General features: G+C 40.5%; 1 protein-coding gene across 1 annotated transcript in view; it reads right to left on the bottom strand.

The window, feature by feature from the left end:
• Positions 1–930: 930 nt before the first annotated feature.
• CCDC112 (coiled-coil domain containing 112) overlaps positions 931–18,287 on the bottom strand; it is a 29,192-nt gene continuing 11,835 nt past the window's right edge. The window contains exons 11-13 of the mRNA XM_010569858.1: positions 12,525–12,643; positions 2,252–2,319; positions 931–1,055 (exon numbers count right to left, since the gene is read on the bottom strand). The gene's annotated coding sequence lies outside the window, so the exon portion shown is untranslated. The remainder of the gene's footprint in view (positions 1,056–2,251; positions 2,320–12,524; positions 12,644–18,287) is intronic.

Genomic DNA, 18,287 nt, shown 5'->3' with positions numbered 1-18,287 from the left:
TTTTCAAAAAATATTTTTCAAGACATAGAGTTAATAGAACATTTTTAAATGATGAATAAAGAAAAGTGACAAGACCTTAAACATAATTCAAAGTCATCGCTGTGGATTTCCAAGTCTCTTTGAGTTCTTTCTGAATATTTTAGGGCAACAGTGCTGGAAATACTTCAAACCTTTGTATGCTAATAAATCAAGCAGATCTGAGCCCTCTGATGCAGATGCAATGAAAAAGTATTGCAATGCTTGAATAAAAAGCACACTCATCTGCAAATAGAGATGTCTTCTAGAGATAATGATCATGTAGCTAATTTCCACAGGTTACATGATTCTACCCCTTTGTCCCTTCTGCAGATTGGCTAACACATTATGAGACACCCACGGGCCGCAACGTATTTCCTGAAAAGAGAATATTTAAGTATGAAGCATGTACTATTGGAAGTTGAGACTTAAATGAGAACACCAGAAAGTGCTGGGAAAGGATAATGACGCTTGCCAATCTTACTGACTTTTTGTCTTCAGAGGCCTTTACAAGATCTCACAACTATATCCAGAACTCACTTCTCAAGCTTTATATACTGGGGAGGATTTGAAAAAGGTTCCCAAAAGCGTGCACTGATTCAATGTACTACACCATATGTTACTTGAACCAAGTCTTTAAGGAAACACGACATACATTTTTATTATCTCAGTTTGGTAAAATTATGTCTTTATTCATTTTTAAATGCTGTTATGCCACAATAATAGCATGACAACCTCAATTTCTTTAGGTGACTGTTATCAAATACAACCACCTTCCTTCTCAGTAAAACCAGTCTTTTTCTATATAACTATAGTGAAATTATTGTCCACTATTTTGTCTTTTAAACTTCATTTTTAACAAAGCATCGCAGTAAGTCACCACTGCTACAGATCCCAAATTGGTTTAGGTTTTAAGCAGAAGTTTTCCTTTTTTCCCTTCAAGCTCAGCGGGTGGTTGGATTGCCACTGAGGTTAATTCCAATTAAAACAGATGACGAATTCATCTTGCTACTGCAGTGGGAGCTCACTGCAGACACCATCTGTAGTGTAAAACAGGATAAATGCCAAAGCAAACCAAGAGACAAATTACTTTGCCTGTCACATCCTGCTGCATCACCCAGTGTAGAGATGTAAAAAACCCTCTTCACAATTATTTTTCCCTTGTTAGAAAGTGCAACCTCTTAATATTACCGCTATGAGTAACTGGCCAACTTGCTATGCAGAGAGGTATACACAGTTATTACTCCAATGTAGATTAACAGTCCCACAGGTTATTCAGAAGCATAAAGTTATGCTGTTAAGAATAAATAAAAATAAGGCCAAAACAGGCTGCTGTACTACCTTCATACTCAAGTTAGTTCACTCAGTTTTACAGTTAGCTGCAGTCAACAGTATACCCCATGTCTATCCTTGCTTTCAATTTCAGATCCCAAGATTCATTCATTCATTTATATCTAACATCTTGCTATCTGTCCACTACAAAAATGAAATACTTTGTGATAACTTAGTGCTCTTCCAGATTTTTCATCTGCTTTTTAGTTAGATTTGAAGACTCACTCTCAAACACAAGGTAGAAATCCTGTACCTCTCTCACAGCCCTTCCTGCACACTGGCCTATACTGCCCTCTTCCAACTGTATCAGACCTTCTGTACCATCTTTAGCAGCCTCTAACCTTCATTCCCTCTTGTATTAAGGGTACTTTCTTTTAGTATACAGATTTCAACGCTCTTGAACCTCAGTTCCATCAGCTTCAAAGCATCCTCTTACAGTCACGACAAACTGGGATGAGCAGAGCCTTGCCTATGTTTCAGTGGATACCAGGTACAATTATATACGCGTGTTTCATCACGGAAAGAGGAATACTGAAGAACAGCATGTGCTGCACCACTTAATATGAAGCTGTGCTGCCCTTCTCTACCCGGTGATAATTCTTGAGTTAGAGAAGCTTCCCTACTTCAGTAACAGACCAGAGAAGGGGGAGAGTGCACTGAGACAAGCCACAATTCATATGTCAATTTCTTCACTGGGCTGGAAACTCAAGCAGTACCATTTTAGTATGTTTCTTATGAACCTTTCTTAAAAGCTCTGCAAACATTTCAGTGTATTAACAGTGCAAAAACCCCTGCCTTCCAGATATTCCATAATTATGCAGTTAATATTATAAAAAAAGACACAAGATCATTTATTGCCTAATTGAAAATATTTCACACACACAGAGACACACACTTAACTGACCTTGGAGGGATTGAATGGCATCCCTAAATATGAAGAGCCTCTGAATCCACAGCGATTCAAGTTTGAGCCTGGAAAAGATAAAAAAATAAAGACTCAACTAACTTGCTTTGCTGAAACACTCATTATAAACTATAATTCTTTAGTCAAGACCAAGACCTGTTAGTTGAACACTATTCACAGTATTACTAGAGTTTGCATGTATCTTTCAGTATGTTCCCGACCTCAGTTTGTTATCACTCTGATTAACAGAAGAAAAAAACTCAAAGACAACCACAAGCAAACTTGATACTGCTATAATGACAAAGCAACAGATTTTTTTGATTTGGCGGAAATAGAGAGTTTGTATCAGCACAGAATTGTCTTCCATGCTCACCAAAAAAAAACCCAACCAAAAACAAACAAAAAAAACCCCCCAAACCCAAAAAAAGAAGACTGCTCCCCTGGAAAAATGCCCAGAGTTAACAGATTTTTCTTCCTTTCTGGATTCCTGCCTGGTAATACCGTCTGTTCCCAAGCAGAATTGTTTTAAGTTACTTTGCAACATGTACAAGGACAAACAAACTGTTGGCAGTTTTAAGCTAGCACTGATCTAATGCAATACTGTCAGAGTGAAAGATTTAAAACTATGTAAAAGGCAAATTTTTAATTGAAGCCATTTTTCTCTCACCCAAAACACAGGTACAAGAACATTGTAGCTAGCAAAGATTTCTGTTAGTGATTCAGTACAATTTGTTTTAAATGTGTCACAGCACCAGAGCATGCAGCATAAAGAAGCATGCAACACACACTGTCTAGAGCTAAGTACGGGTTTGCAGGGCCCAAATCTGCTTCTGCATGGCAAAAATTCAATTACTTTACTCCCTAGCCTCTGAAAGTAAAAGCCTAATGAGTGCCATAGTTCAACAGCACTTGTTCTGTTCTCTTCCCCGTTTGTTTGTTGGTTTTTTTTTTTTTCCGGCTCTTCAGACTTTAATCTAAAAATCCTCAAGGAGATTAGGGAAAATTGCCAGATTAACCAAATAATAATAGTTATAAAGCTGAAAGTCCTGAAAAACATCACTATGCAACGTGGTCTACCATTTCTGGTGTCGTTTATCAGCACATTAGCTTCTACTTTTAAATACCTTCTGCATGTATGCAACATTTAAACAAGAAGCTTTTATTAGTCTAAGTACTTCAGTGTGGTTAAAGTATGCAAGTTTCTCTCCCAGAGAAGTCTTTGGATCTAACTTACATGGAGTGAACCACCTGTAATTCTCCACTTTTCCACCTTTCAATCAAAAGTATGTTTTAATGATTCTACATGTGTAATGAAAGTCATTTCAGCCTGCACTAAAAACTGGTCTGCTGTAGTCATACCCACAAAGAGGAAACAGAAAGAGTATCTGTATTTGTAGACAAAAAATGCATAACTTATAATTTGTTACAATCTAAATCTTCTCAGCAAAGAACATTTGTCTGTTATTTCCTGGAGTCAAGGACTTGCATTTTATGTTGCAACAGGTTCTGGAAAGCTCAATAAATATTAGTTTTAAGGACTACACTTAAGGTCCTGAAGGACACTGCCCCAAAAGTATCACAATTTGAAGAATGACACGATGTGAATGATCAGTAAAAGGAGCACTAGAATTCCTACTTCTTAAATACCAGATTTCCTAGGTGACAGTGTGGAAAAAATCACCATTCACTTAGCCCATTTGACTCTGTGTCTTAAGTGCTTAAGTAAACTATGATATTCACTTTGAAATGGCACTAATGTGGAAACTCTTCATCCAGAAAACAGTTGCTAGCCTACCAGCACACAGCTGTTCTGGCCTGCTGCAAATGAAAACATGCTACAATTAGGACAGCTCTGCAGTCAAACAGAACTCAGCTGCTAGTTGCTAGATGGAAGGATTCATACCAGAAAGACTGATACCCATCATCGGCCTTTTAGACCGTAGCTTATAATTCATTATCAAGGTAGAAATGGCAGTATGAAACCCAAGTGCAGTGTGCTGTTAGTGGGTCACTTTGATTGGCTTCTGACTTGATAGCTGCTATGAAAAAGAGAGATTAAAAATAAAGTACATGAATGAAATCAGGATCTATTATTCCCTTTATCTGTTCATTTTTTCATGTAGTATTTTAAAACTTTTCTTGTACTACTAAACTGCTACCAACTAAAACCCAGCACTGGTATTTTTAAAATGCTAGATTTTTAACTGTATTGCTATCATCGATTTAAAATCTATTTTGACTCTATGTCAGTGACTTCTTATCTCCCATCCTAGACTTTACACACTGGCTCCTAGGAGAAACAGAACAACAGCATAGCTCTTCAATGCCCTTACTGCTGCATAATCTTTAAAGGGAATTTTATCCCCTCCTTTAAACAAAAAAACTTTGTAATTAATGTGCATGCAATAGATGCTTCCTAGACCTTCAGCATTACAAGTGAATTGCTAAATTTCTAGTTACAATTCTTGAACTAAAAAATAGAAAGCTGAGCTAATAAAGGAAGTGTTAAAACAGGAAGTGAAAACAGCTCGTTTCTAACCAGATGACTACGGCATATTGACATCATGTCTCAAATTTTTTTTTTAGCTTCCTGTGAACATACAAGTTCAAAACCAAATGGGAACCAAAAGGGAATTGGGGAAAAAACACTGTCTTTCAGTTTATGCACATCACCTTATCCTCTGTGAAGCTGGTTTTACTATTTTATTGTAAAGTACTTGTACTTCTTATCTTACCTAATAGCTTAGTAGTGCTAATCAAATTCTTGCCTACTTTCCTGAATCACAAACAGCCTGTCAGAATCAGAAACAGAATTAGAAATTAAACATAACCTAATTAAAAGTATATGACTATAGTTTATGTCCCTCGTAAAAAATTGTTGGAGTGACCAGTTCAGCTCCAGCACAGTATGCTGAAGCATCAAGTACACCTGCAGTTATGAAATGGTACCACCTAGTGTTCACTTTTAGAATTAAGCATATTTACCCACTTCCTTGAAAAGCTCAGGACAGAGTAAAAAGTAATAAACCTTTCATCAACCACTGCATGACTATTGCAAATTGAACAAAACACACTGGGGAAAAAACTTTTCACGTTTGACAACGAAACTAAAGAAAACTGACCCTTTTCCAAACCAAAAGACTCCACACAAATCAAGAGCTGAGACTTTCCAGTGTAGAAAACCACGTTACTTATGGGTGCATAGGCCAGAAAGTCCTTAAGCCATGTAATGGAGCTTCAAGTGATGACCACAGACAGCTTATTCTGGGAGCTATTTTTTTTTAAGGACAGGACATTTTTGTTATTTATCTTTTATGATTTGTCTTCTGTGGGAAGATTGCTAACTTTTACCACTACTTCTTCCAATCAGGTTTCTCTCATTCCAGGGCTTTTCCCTTTTTGCTAAGTACAGAAGCAAGCTTACACACATCATTAGTATCGTAATTAAAAAAAAAAAAAATAATCATAGCTTTAACATAGGCTGACACCATCAGTACATCCAGATAAAAGTAAGCATAAGCAATTTTTACTGAACTAGGGCTAAAAAATATTCTTATAAATCAAAGCACTAGAATATGTCATAAAATGCAAAGTTGCATTCTCTAAAACAGAAGTCTATTATACATCCAGATAAATACTTCAAATGTAGCCATTGAAGAAGGTTCTGTTAGGAGGAAAATTCATATTTCTGCTCAAGAAACTCATGATCAGAAAGCTCATATGTAACAATGATGTCAAAAACAGTCAATGACATTTTAGCTGTTCTTCTCAGTACTGACACACAAGTAAAGAAGAAGGAGTCATTATTACAAATCTAAATTTAGACTTTGGCAGAAGAAAGTTTTAGGTCCCTGATGTAGTGTAATGGTTTTCAGCCTGCTATGCATGGGTCTTGGGGGTTCAGACCCACAAATGAAGTATGTCTCAGCTCTCCTTTTGGTGCCATTTCTTAGTACTGCAAAGTCAGTGAAGCATCCAGCTGTCAAAAAGTAGAATCTTCTTCCCTCTCCCTTACTGGGCTGGCACTAGCACTCCCAGCCAACAGTTCACCAAAGCAACACAAAGCTAACCTTCTGTTAGGTAAATAAATGCATGCTTTTCTACCACTTTAACAAGCTAAACCAGCTCTCAAGCACAGTCAAACAAGTGCCAGTGTTGCTGTGGGGTAGGATGGTGGATGAATATGGCCAAGGAGTGTGCCTCCACTGTCTGTCTACAATTAGATTACTTGAGTACAGAGCTCTGGATTCACTCTCTTTCAAAAGTGCTGTACTGGATTTATATGTGACCTACAAGAAACTGGGACAGCTCCTTCTCACATCGCTAAGAGTTGCACTTTAACATAGTTAGAGTAAATTTGAAATTCTGCCTGGGAGCTGTTTTATGAGAGGAGAGACAGTAAAGCTCTGTGTAGTGGGTGACCCTGGCTGGACACCAGGTGCCCACCAATCACTATCCTCAGCTGGACAGGGGAAAGACATATAACAAAGGGCTCAGGGGTTAAGATAAGGACAGGGAGGGATCACTCAACCAATTACTGTCACGGGAAAGACAGACTCAACTTGGGGAAAATTAACTTAATTTATTGCCAATCAACCAGAGTAGGGTAATGGGAAATAAAACCAAATCTCAAAACACCTTCCCTCCACCCCTCCCTTCTTCCCGGGCACAGCTTCACTCCCAGATTCTCTACCTACACCCTCCCCAGCAGCACAGGGGGACGGGGAACAGGGGTTGGGGTCAGTTCATCACACCTTGTCTCTACCGCTCCTTCCTCCTCAGGGGCAGGACTCCTCACACTCTTCCCCTGCTCCAGCATGGGGTCCCTCCCACCGGAGACAGTCCTCCACGGATTTCTCCAATGTGGGTCCTTCCCACAGGCTGCAGTTGTCACAAACTGCTCCAGCGTGGGTCCCGTCCACGGGCTGCAGTCCTTCAGGCACACACTGCTCCAGCGTGGGTCCCCTGCAGGGTCACAAGTCCTGCCAGAAAACCTGCTCCAGCGTGGGCTCCTCTCTCCATGGGGCCACAGGTCCTGCCAGGACCCTGCTCCAGCATGGGCTTCCCATGGGGTCACAGCCTCTTTTGGGCACCTACCTGCTACGGCGTGGGGTCCTCTACGGGCTACAGGTGGATATCTGCTCCACCGCGGACCTCCATGGGCTGCAGGGGGACAACCTGCCTCACCATGGTCTTCACCACAGGCTGCAGGGGAATCTCCGCTCTGGTGCCTGGAGCGCCTCCTCCCCCTCCTTCTTCACTGACCTGGGGGTCTGCAGGGTTCTTTCTCTCACATGTTCTCACTCCTCTCTCTGGCTGATGTTTCTGTGCCTGCCGCAACTTTTTTCCTTCTTAAATCTGTTACCCCAGAGGTACTACCACTGTCACTGATGGGCTCAGCCTTGGCTGGTGGTGGGTCCGTCTTAGAGCTGTCTGGTATTGGCTCTGTCGGACACAGGGGAAGCTTCTGGCATCTTCTCACAGAAGCCAACCCTGTAACCACCCCCCCTCCACTACCAAAACCTTGCCACGCAGACCCAATATACTCTGACATGACAAGAGTCTTAAGAACAAGCAGTTCAAAGAGGGTCTTCTGTCAACCCTTTTCCAATTTCACTAACACGTTAAAAATATGTGTAATTGCTGATAAGGCTTGGAAAAGAGCACCATACTCCTCAAAATGAAAAAAGGAAAAAAAAATTTTTTTTTCCAAAGATTTCAACTTCTTTCTAACAGGAAACACAGTGAGGTCTTGCAGCAGTGAACACACAAACAAAACAAAACCACGTATTAGCCACGCACCTAAGCAGACCATTTACTAAAACTAAAGGAATAATATAAATATAAAGCCAAACTATTCTGCAAGAGTTATAGAAGACAGTGGCCCTTCAAATAAGCAGAAAACAGCAACGAGACCAAGCATTCAGCTAAGGATGGTAGGTTTCTGTGTGAGGGTCAGCTCGCATGGGCGACATGCCATTCCTTCCTAATTAGAATTGGTATTGAGTCAGCCTCTAAAACACTTGAGCTGAAATTATGGTAACTAAAGGACATTATTTGTTTGAATCACAGTTAGAATAAATGCACAGAACAATACAGTCTATCCTGACAGACCTTAATCTTTACCTTCCTTTAGTGCATTTCAATTAGGTTCACAGAGTATATATATGCTTTCTTACTCGGCAAGATCAAGATCTCATCACTTTGCATTCATGACTTTTAGTTTCACATAAAAAATTCAAAGGCTACAAACCTCTGAACTGAAGCTTTCATTAGCCATCAGACATATCGCGTACCAGTAAATACAAACCTGTTACCTAAAACTATCACAGTAGCTTGTAAGACTCTAAGAAGTATTCTAAACCACCAAATTCTGAATTTTCTACCAGGTTCTATAACACGCTGCTGTGGCAGGTTGACCCTGACCAGCAGCTAAACACCCACAGAGCCACCCAGTCACTTCCCCCTCCCGTGCAAGGGTGAGAAAACAGACAGAAGGGGAGAAGACTCATGGATTGAGACACAGTTTAATAGGTGAAGCAAAAGCTGTGCGCACAAGGAAAGCGGAGGAAGAATTCATTCACTGCTTCCCATCAGCCACCCATCAGGCAGGTGTTTGGCCACTTCCCAGAAAGCAGGGCCTCAGCACGTGTAAGGGTTACTCAGGAAGACAAATGCCACAGCCATAAACATCACCCCCTCTCTCCTCCTTTCCCCAAGCTTTTACTCCTGAACATGTCGCAGATGGCACAGAGTATGTCTTGGGGTAGTCGGGGTCAGCTGTCCTGGCTGTGTCTCCTGGCTGGGAAGGGGGGCAGAGGAGGGAAAAAAAGAGACAGCCTTGATGCTGTGCAGGCACTGCTCTGCAGTAGCCGAAACACTGGTGTGCTACCGACACTGTTTCAGTTATAAACCCAGAACACAGCAGCATACACACTACTATGGAAAAAATGAATTCCATCGCAGCCAGTACATCTACTATAATAGCTATTGATAAAAACAGACATTAAGTTTGCAGAGCATCAACTGTTCTGTCTCCCATACATTGGAAAAATGACTGTAAAGTAGCTGTAATTCTCAAAATAATTTGAATTTGCCATCTTAAAAAAGTGCTTTAAATAAAAATCAACCGTAGTGCTATGGATATGGAACCTTTGGAGGGACAAACATGACCAGCAGAGAAATTAATTTTTCTGGTAAGAATTACATGAATAATCTTTTTGCTCATTTTAGGAATTCAACCCAGTGATGTGATCAAAAACAAATCCCAAGACTCTGTAAAAATATATTCCAATTTAAAAATGTAAGTTTTAAAATAGGTTTTCAGTCCCAGAGCCAAAATTAATGAAGACTTATAGGAAATACAATACAGTTACTTAAGGCAAGATTACTGGAATTCATCATTCCAGGAACTACATCATAAAACAGTGTTATAATTTAGATGTTTAAGAATCAGTTTTCCACAGAAAGAGAGATTTATCAGCATGCATGTAAAAAAAAGCTGCAATAGAATGTTTCTTTAAAAGCACAGTAAAGTCTTGGGTTTGTTTTTGGTTTTTTTTTTTTATCTGTAAGGATTCTGATGCATCAAGCTAGCAACCATTCTCTTTCACCAGAGATGCACAAGCATTTTGAAACCAAAAACTTCACTGCTGCAGCCTACCAGAGTTTAGCTACTTCTTCAAATAGGCCCAAAGAGGGAGTCAGAGCTCTACTGCTGGGAGGCTGCCAATTAACAAACATTGCACACACCCACGATTAAAAAACAGAAAGTCAATACATTTTATTGAAAGTAGACATTACGGTAGGGTATACGTTCCCTTCTGCACATTTAGTCATTCAATATCCAACTTGCTGCCGTTGGTATCATATACATTTTGCATCATCTATTGTCCATTAGATGAAGTAAAAATGGAATAATGTTGAAATATTAGGGGTCAAGCAAGCAGACAGAGTAGTGTTATTACCAAAAGCATACAAGCGTAAGAAGAACAGAGTTTTCACAACGTGATACAAAAATACAGGATTGGAGGGAAGTTTGTTCTTCTAGTGTGTCCTGGTTTCAGCTGGGATAGAGTTAATTGTCTTCCCAGCAGCTGGTATAGTGCTATGTTTTGAGTTTGGTATGAGAAGAATGTTGGTAACACTGATGTTTTCAGCTGTTGCTAAGCAGTGTTCAGTCTAAAGTCAAGTATTTTTCAGCTTCTGATGCCCAGCCAGCAAGAAGGCTGGAGTGGCATAAGAAGCTGGGAGGGAGCACAGCCAGGTCAGCTGACCCAAACTGGCCGTATCTAATATATAAACTGGGGGGAGTGGGGAAATCGCCACTCAGGAACTAACTGGGCATTGGTCCGTGGATGGTGGTGAGCAATTGCATTGTGCATCACTTGTATGCTCCAATCCTTTTATTATTACTATTGTCATTTTATTAGTGTTATCATTATCATTATTAGTTTCTTCTTTTCTGTTCTATTAAACTGTTCTTATCTCAACCCATGAGTTTTACTCTTTTTTTTCCTCTCCAATTTTCTTTCCCCATCCCACTGGGTGCAGGGGGAAGTGAGTGAGTGGCTGCATGGTGCTTAGTTGCTGGCTGGGGTTAAACCATGACATGGTGAAAAGGTGATTTATTACTTAAAAGCACAGAATGCACTGCCAAAAGCGCCCTCCCCAAAACTACTCTGCTGTAGTTTTATGACAGGATGATAGCTAGAAAAAGAAGGAGCACTTCTCAGCTGTGCCCTGGACTGTTAGCCTACACATCTGCCTGCTGAGATTTATACTGCCCTCCCTAGAAGGCTCTTGACAATGGGACTATTCCAGAGATTGGCGAGGTAGAACCTCCCCCCCGCAAGAATTACTGCATACTATCGAAGACAAACAAACAAAAAATGCCTATTCTAATCTCTCTTCTTGTAAGCTTCACTGTTCTTTCAGAACACACTCCTGAAGACTGGGGTAAAGATCAGAAAGTGAGCAGCTTGTAAAAACAAAGCAGGTACACCCTGGAAAATTTTTTTAATGCTATGGGACAGGAACCTTCTCATGATTAAAAACATTGCGGGAATAACTATGTGATCCAAACCCCTAATATTCTATAATCTGTCCTGGAATACAACACAAGAAAAAAACAAATCTATTAGAACTAAAGCCTGGGCTGGATATGATGGTTTGTAAGTCTCCAGAATAAGAAAAGGTATCTTTTTATCTGTAAAGATCAAGCATCAGCAATCTTGACTTCCATATGCCTACTTCATAAAAATGCTTTTATTTCATAAAACTGCTTTTAGGGAAGAGACCCTAATTTGTAGTATATAATTAGACTAGATATTGTAAGGAAACACACAATTTTCTTTCTACAACCATCCAACATACAAAGTACATGTTCATGATTTTACAGACAGACACCTGGAATCGCCTTTTCTCTAGAAACTAGCCTGGAGCTACTCCCACACCAGCACTTAACATGCCAGCACCTTCTGTCATAAAGCAGCAGTGCCTTGCCCACATCCCCCTCCCTTCCACCCCCTCTACTGCTATTAGCCATTCACCTGTGCTGCCACAGAAAAAATTACTAATACCAACCACCCCACAGAAATAGCACCTCCCTGACTTCTGTCAAGTCACCAGGAAAGGGACACTTCCTGTGTGCTCCTTCTGCAGCCTGGATTTGCTATGCACCTTCCAAGATGAGGACAGCCAGCATGCTGTGACAGCATTACTGCTTCTAAAAACCTTAGCTAAATTTAACCTTCACAGATCTAAGGAACAGATTTTTCATTTTAAAGCAGGAAGTGTTTATCATTTTTGCTTCTTAACCTTACACCTCCCATTTTCCAAAAGCTGTTCCAAATAACCACACTTGTGCTCAGAGCTCCTAGTGTAGCTACAATTAGCAGAAGTCAATATGATCACTATTAGACTTCTAATACTTATGTGCATTTCTTTTAGAACCAGGTGAAACATTCCTCTGAGATGCTTTAAGGTGCAACTTCATTATACTATTTTATGCTGTCTTACCTTCAAATTAATAAACTCATTGCTTCACCTTGTACACATAAAATAGCTAAACTAATTGTTTCTTCTAGCTTTATTACTTTAGAGGGATGTATTTCTAGGATTTGCTTGACACGCTATCTGAAATAAATCAGGACAGCACTTCAGGAAGGTCAACCTTGTGTCTTATAAAAACTAAGAGCCATCCACTATTCCCCAGGTGAAAAACAAAAGTAAAGATGTTAATATCAATAAAAAAAACTAAAAACTCACTCACTGTCTTCTGTGGGAAGGACCTGCAGGGAATAAATCCATTCTATTATATCATCTTTGTTCACCACATCTAAGGAATCCAACATATCCAGACCAGAGAGCGCGAAAAATGCAATTGTCAACCTAAAAGAAAAAGATAAGACTTACACTTCCCACCATAAATATCATGGGGAAATTAACAAATGGTTGCAGAAACAGAAATATCTACAGATTCTCAGCCTTTGACAGTGGTGCAACACATAGAGCCTAGCTCAGAAAGCGTGAAATTTATCTATGGGACCAAATTTTGTTCTTTGTACTGTAAACATTACTCTGTTTCAACAAGGCTTTTCATATAAGCCACCCCTTCTTTATATAGTAATGATATGCCAATTCAGACATTAACCTACAGGCCTGCTTACCTGAAAAAAACACTACAAAGTAAACTAGGTTATTAACATACAGAGCACTAGTTCTCCGTGATGAATTCTTACATGAACAATCCCCTAATTATGCAGTAAGTGCAAGATAACCCTGAACTACCATAAGCTGTCTCTCATTGTGTCCAAAATCCTATTTCAGATGCTTAGAAGTTAAGTGTCAAACAGTAAGGCTCCCTTTGCAACCAACTGATGTATAAATAGGCACACAGGATGAATTACCATCTAGAGGTACTTATTCCTCATCCTTTGGTATAAAGGAGCCTAGGTGACTAACTTATTTAAACATCTAAAATTAAGCACATCAAATACAAGTATCCCATACGGGAGTGGAACAGCTAGCATGTTGAATGTCTTTCTTGCCCACAGCTCATTTCCTTCCATAAATGTATGTTACCATACCGTCTTTGAAGTTTTTGTTTTCACCTTAAAGCACTGTAGCCACCTAGCTTACAGCATGACTCCTCAAACAGTTGCATTACTTGCTCTGACAGAGCACCAAAGCAACAGCACTGGGTTAGGAACTGGAGAGCTTGCTATGAGAGAAAACGTTCATGTAATTGTAAATTCTGACTGAGATTAAAATTAGCTGGATGTATATTTTGCCACCCACACTTGCATCTGCCTATCCTTCTAGAAATTCTTGCTCTCCTTTCACCAGATAAGATGATGGATTGTGAAACAGCTGCTACACAGGCAGAAACTACAGTTTAGTATGCCAAGGAAAACCAAAGGTTAATGCCAGCTTTCCTTAGAAGGCTAAGTTATAATTTGCAGCTACCTCACAAGCTGGTGAGCTACCTTGGCCATCAGTAGTGGGCACCTCTGAAGTTGAGGAGACAGATGTGGACAGAAGCCTCTACAGACACTTAATTTCTGCATGTGGTTCTGCATCAGAGCCACAGTCAGACCAAAGAAAAAATGGTGATGTGAGTCAGCCCAAAACACACCTCCAGAAAAATTCTTCTAATTAAAACACAGAAGCCAAATGATGATGCAGTAGACACTGATCTCAATACAGTGGCACAACCTCAAAGGGTGACATTCCTACCTAGTGGGCTGACTGGTTGCTATAGTCATCATATGGCCATTCACAAGCAGAATTTAAGTCAACAACTTCTGCTTCAAAACTGTTATAATCTAGGATTACATAGCACAAGCAGGGTCCACAACTCAGCTGAATAATGTGACTTGTTAAGCTGAGGTTACTTGATTTTATACCATCTTTTATTTTAACCCTCAGCTTTTGCATTGCTTTTCATACCACTCTTACAAACAAAAGGTTTTAATCTATAAACTGCTTGGATATTGAACACTAACAGTCCCTCTTCAAAAAACCCCTCCATGCAACTCTACGGTCCTTGCAAAAAAACCCAACCAAACAAAAAAAACCCCCTCAAACACAGAATAGCATACAGCTCCATTACTGCAAGTATTCATGACAGAAAGAAAGTGTATACTTACTCTGTTGTTATTGCATTCTAAAATATGTCTCTTCACTATTATTATAAATAAAGATTCTGAGTATAGAAAGCCAAAAAATGTGTGTTGCACACAAAGATATTTCTATGTGGAACAAAAGTATTTTAAGCCCCCTGATAACTAAGAAGTTGTCATTCAAAGTACAAAATTAACACTTCAAGGCTTGTATCAACTTTTGCCATTGATCAGATCTGTGTAACCCAAGATCTGACTCTGGATAACAACCCACTATTTGAAGCAAAACCACTACTTTTATAAAAAAACAAGGAATTTATTGTTCTGCTACAGTAAATTATTTGTTTGAAACCTTGCGTGTATTTTCTGATTTTCACAAACACTAAGTTTGACAATCTTTTACTGAAACTACTTAAAGACATTTTTAGACTATGTTACCCAGCTAAGCTACTTCCAATGAGGCACAAACAACACACCAACTTCAGCACTAGAAACTGCTGCAAACTAGGTCCAAAACTGCAAGGCTGTACATACAAGACAGACAATAAATCTCATCTGTACTTAAAAACATGTATATCAGATAAATGAATGTAAAAAGTGGTTTTACATATAGTTAGGCTTCAGTTTACTTATTTAGAGGTGATTCTCTGAGTTAATAGTACCAGCATGACTAAGGAACAGCCCGTACAGTGTGTTGGAATGCACATGTGACAGGCCAGAACATCTGGCACCACCGGACACAGACAAGTCCTGACACAGCCGCCTAGATACTGCATCCTTACTTCCACCTCACAGAAACTTAACAGACACATGTTCTAACACTCACAATGATAATTTTTAGCAGCACCTTGGCTGACACATACCATGAAGTATAAAAACTGTATACACAGCAACTTCCACAGAAGGCTGCCCTTTGTCAGACAACCCCCAAGTCTGGCATCACTTTTGCCCTCTCTTTTCTTCATGCCTTCTACCACTTTATTTATGGCATATGTATTAATTTAGGAAGTCAAGCATCAAAGCTTGACAGCTGAAATTTGTTAACTGACCTACCGAAAACTTACAAAACAGGCATCATTCGTCCTGAAGTTCCCCTCAAAGACAAGCAAGTAAAGACACTTCTGATAAATTCAGAGCTCTTCATCTTCAGGCATGGACAAAGAATACAGTTTCTCAGCATAATTCAGAAAGCATTTGAAGTGACTGATTTGAGAAACTGAATAAGCATGCTACAAAAAGCACCATGCAGTACCACAATGTGAAAGACTTCAGAGACTAGGGGAGTTGGATTCTGCAAAGCCTCACAGTACTGACAATCAGTGCGTATGGAACACTATCAATCAGATTACTTAAAAACTACTGTTGCTGATGCTCCATGCAATATCTACAGACAAAAATAATTATGAAGGCTCTGAGGCAATAAGTTGAGTAAAGAACGAGAAAGCGATTTTCTTTATTGTACCTACTCCCTTATTGTTTGACAAACTACAGGTTAAGTTAGAATGGACTGGCACTGTGTGGCAAATTTCATCCTCTACCACCCTGCCTGGTGACTAGAAGTGCAGTTGTTTCTTGCTGCAGTGCAGTGAACCAAAACCAACTCACTGACAAATGAAAGATTTTTTTTTTTTAACAAGTCTCACTTTAATTTAGTTGAGTTTCCGCATCTAATTCACCACAGAACCACATAAATGCAGGAACAAGGGATGCAAGAATAATAAAAGGGTAACAGCATTTCTTTCTGCAGCAGTACCAACGCAGGAAGCTTGCTGAACTCTGTAACCTTTAAGTTGTCAAAAGGGCAAACTTAGTACCCTGAAGGTCAAACTGTAGATGATGCATTTATGGTTCGATCCCCTGCTCAGAATATGTTAACAGACACGTACACACATCTGCAGAACACTGATCTAAAAATCAGTATAAGTGAACTGAAAAACCTCCGGCTGAGTAAAAACTTCACGACTTCAAAAAAATACATGAATTTAGATGCCTTCGACTTTTTATTCTAATTGAAGGCTTAGACTGTGCTGATTAGCCAGAAATTAAGGCATCCTGAAATAGTTTCAAATTGACAGTTCTGATTTTCAGAAAACAGTATTCTTCCAGTGCTGCACAGCCATTAGGTACAATACACTGGGCCCTGGTTATTTAGTGTATTGTGGCTACTATGACCACACATTAAATTTAAGCTCAGGCAGCTCATTAGCTTCTCAAGAGTTCTCAAAACAATTAGTGTTATTATTAGCATTATTCAGTAAGATTAGGGAAGAGCCCATGTAAACTAGAGCCTCCGTTTCAGCTCAGGGACAAACTGCAAGAGCTTAGCAATGTAAGTCATAGAACAGAAATGTCTAGGTTGTCACGGGCCTCTGGAGATCACTGGTCCCACCTTCTGCAAAACACAGGGCCTTAGATGAGATGACCCAGGACCCTGACAAGCCACGTCTTCAAGGGAGACTTCACCACTTCACTGGGCAACCTATTTGTGGTTAACTGCTCTAAAGGTGAAGGGCATTTTTCCTACATCCACACAATTTTCCCCAAAGCAACTCATTCTCATAGCCTCCTGCCCCATCACTGTGGTCCCTTGTGAAGGGTGCACCTCCATCTTTCTCTGTAACTAGCTTCCTGGCAATGGAAGACTGTGATCAGATCCTTTCTCCTCTAGGCTGAACAAACCCCTTTTCTTCAGCCTTCCTCCACATGTAAGTGCAGCTAAGGTTAGCCCTTTGCATTATGATTCTAATACATTTGCATGTTACTGTAACTTTAACGCCTAGAAAAAGTTAAAGAGTATCACATGCCTAGACTTCCTCTTGCTGTCATTTAAAATAACTGACAAAGTGTGCTGAAACATCTGCTAATTCTTAATGGATAAATGATTTACAACTCTGAACCCAAAATTTCTAACCTTCCTTTTGAATATGAAGTTACCTGTTACTCCACACACAGTTTGGGGCTATCCATACCAGTCCCTGCCTGTTTTTGCCAAGTGTTCCTACTCTCAACTGAAATAAAGCTTGATTTAGGAGAAAGAACTGATCAAAGCCATTAAGCATTCTTCACAGCATGACTTGCAGGAGATTACAAAGTGAAAAGCATCTGATGATTTTATTGGTTGAATAAGATGCTGAACCCTCTACACATCTCCAAGTTTTTATCAAGTGCAGCTTGACAATCAAATTATTGATCCTCTTGTGCTGCAGATGTAACAACTACCTTACGTGTAAGAATCGGAAATAAATGCATTCCGTAGACATTACAGGCACGAGCGTCCCTCTAATTCAAAGTGAGGAACATAGTTCACTAGTATTTTAACTCCTACGCTAGCTAACGAAGATTTTAATTACTTCTGTTACATAAACAAGAGTCTTCTGCATGCTGACTTCGAGCTACGAAAGGATTAAGTCATTTACTTTAGAAGCAGCTTCTGGGGTGGATTAAAAGAGCAAAGCACAAGAACGAAAACAGATTAAAAGGATCAGCAAGTCTTCCCTCGTGGATATTGGCGGCTGCGGCAGACACAGCTTAAGCAAGCACAAACCAAACCCCTACGCCGACTCCTGTTTCTCGGGTCCCGTCTGCCGGTGGGCAGATTTTCAGGGAGCGCCTTCCTTTCGGCCGCCGCCGCGCCCCGCCGTGCCGGCGGCCAGCACGGCGCGCTGCTGCACCACCCTGCCCGCCGCCGCGGGAGGCGAGGCGAGGCCGGGCGGGCAGCTCTCCAGGAGGGATCTCCCGTCCACGGGGCTGCCCACCGGGGAGGGAAGAGCCGCCGCCTCCCCGAGACGGCGGGGGCGTGGGGGGGGGGGGGGGCCCCGGGCGAAGGGCAAGGGGGTCCGTCCCGCCTTCCCACGGGGCGGCCGGAGGGCGACGGCGGCGCGCCGAGACGCCGGCCCCAGGGCGGCGGGGCC

The sequence above is a fragment of the Haliaeetus leucocephalus genome, unplaced genomic scaffold, assembly GCF_000737465.1.
Source record: "Haliaeetus leucocephalus isolate CR32 unplaced genomic scaffold, Haliaeetus_leucocephalus-4.0 Scaffold277, whole genome shotgun sequence".
Lineage (NCBI taxonomy): Eukaryota > Metazoa > Chordata > Aves > Accipitriformes > Accipitridae > Haliaeetus > Haliaeetus leucocephalus.
This window is presented reverse-complemented; position numbering and strand designations above follow the sequence as displayed.